Below are 2,500 nucleotides of genomic sequence, written 5' to 3' on the forward strand. Positions count from 1 at the left end.
GGCGGATATGGTGCGAAAGACGATCGAGAAGGCCAGAATGATGCCCAGGCACAACTTACTACAAGCTAAGCCCAGAGAGAACGGCAACGGGGCACCTCTGGTTGTCACTTATAGCTCCCAACTAAAACCAGTCCAACGTATCATTAAGGACCTGCAACCCATGCTGGATTGTGACACTTCCCTCGCTGAAGCACTGGGGTGGGGGGGGGGGTGGGGGGGGTGCGCGCGCGCGCGTGTCCCTTTCTTGCTTGCAGGCAGCCGGCTAACCTAAAACAACTTCTCACCCATGATGATGAACTACTTCACAAGAACATGGACTCTGGCACCAAGGCCTGCCACAAACCGAGGTGCCCACTTTGCCCTCATATAGATTCCAGGAACACCATCTCTGGACCCGCCAATGTCAGCCATACTATCTCAGGTTCATATTCCTGCTCATCTTCTAATGGGATTTATGCCATCACACGCCAGCAACGCCCTTCCACAATCTACTTTGGACAAAACAGGTCAGTCTCTCAGACAAAGACTAAATGGACAGAAGTCTGACATCAGAAACCACGATATTCAAAAGCCAGTGGGTGAGCGTTTCAACCTTCCGGGACATTCTGTTGCAGATTTAAGAGCAGCGGTTCTCTTACAAAGGAATTTTAAGGGGAGATTGGAAAGAGAAACTGCTGAATCACTGTGGATCTTCAAACGAAAGGCAACGCGTTGACCTGGGCTGAATAAAGACCTTGCGTTCATGGCCCATTACCAATGCTGATTTCTCCACACCCATCTCTCCCCTGGACGTCACAGACTCTTCTGCATATCACACCTCATCCCATCAAGCCCGCTATTCACATAGACATACTGGTCCTCTACTTAAAGACCGGTGGATTCACATTCTAGCTGTATCTGAAGAAGTGAGCCGTGGCTCACGAAAGCTCATACCCTACCGGAAAATACGTTTGTTAGTCTTTAAGGTGCTCCTGGACTCGGTGCCCTTTTTCAGCCCCCTTGTAGTGGTTTTCCCCTCCCTTCCCGGCCATTCACTTGGGGCCGTACCAGGGAGATCCAGAGCAAGCCGTCTCTCTAACAGGCTCGCAGAGAAGGACACGGAGCTAACTCTTAAAGTGGCCCGGTTCGGTCGGCGAGCCCCGAGGACTAGGCGGCCACGGGCCGAACGCCACGGTTGAGCCATCCGAGACTTCTATTTATGCCGACGTTTTGAAATCACCCTCTCGGCGGCTTTTCGTGTCTCGGGGTCCGCGCCGGCAATCCTTTCGGACGCACGTGTATGGATAGCGAGGTACGGTGAGGGGGGAAAGCATTTGATCCCCTGCTGAATTCGCCCCTTTGCCCTCTGACGAAGAAAGGACCCGTCCTTAGTTTTAACGGTGGGTGCGTCGTCGCTGTGAGAGACAGAATAACCACAGGAAAAAAACCAGAAACCCAGAAGACAAAAGCCAGAGATTGTGGGACCCCAATTCAAAAAGCCAAAAAGATAAAGTACAAGAAGATTGCGATGTCAAAACAGTGTTATTGAAAATTTGGAAAAGATATAAAAAGAGAATAAGTCCTTCTCCACCATCTGTAATGTCACCAACTGAAGCTTATCGTGATAACGTTAAACTAAAACCGGGTGTTCGTTTCACCTACAACGACATGATAGAGTCTACGGGTGAAATCAAGGATATGATCAAACTTCAAGAAAAATTTCAAAAGTTGAATTGGTTAACTTTTTGACAATTGAGATCCAATCTGCAAAAAGACTGCTCATATCCACAACCATTCCGTGAACTAACTGAATTTGAGCAGTTAATATCTAAAAATGATTCACACATATTAGGAAAAATAGATAAACTTCTCCTGAAATACGATACAGAAGAAGAACAAGTGAAAACAAACATGATAAAGTGGATGCAAAATCTTGGAGAAATGATCAAGATGGACTCACTCATGGGAAAAACTTTGCTCCTCCGAATTGAAATATACTGTTTCCCAAGAAGTTAAAGAAAATTGGTACAAGACCTTCTACAGATGGTACCTGACTCCCAATAGGCCTTCTCAAATGACAACTCCAGGGGAAAAAGGCGCATGTTGGAAATGTCAAGAATCAGACGGTTCTTATTTTCATGTTTGGTGGACGTGTCCAAAGCGACAACTCTACTGGAAAAAAAGTTCATCGTGAACTACAATTGATGTTAGATATGAAGTTTATATTCGACCCAAAATTTTACCTACTCAGTATAGTACCGTTAGATTTACCTCAAAAACTGCATGACGTTTTTAAGTATGCTACAACAGCTGCCAGAATAATCCTAGCAAGAACATGGAAACAAACCCACATACCTGAAATTGATGATTGGAGAGAAAAACTCCTGGAATATGCAGCAATGGCTAAAATGACTGATGAATTAAATCCCAAACTCAGTGAATCTACCGACCAATTTCAGGAAAAGTGGGCTTCTTTTTATACATATATGAAATGCAACTAACATGACTAATATATGCTAAA

This window comes from Euleptes europaea, chromosome 9 (assembly GCF_029931775.1).
Source record: "Euleptes europaea isolate rEulEur1 chromosome 9, rEulEur1.hap1, whole genome shotgun sequence".
NCBI lineage: Eukaryota > Metazoa > Chordata > Lepidosauria > Squamata > Sphaerodactylidae > Euleptes > Euleptes europaea.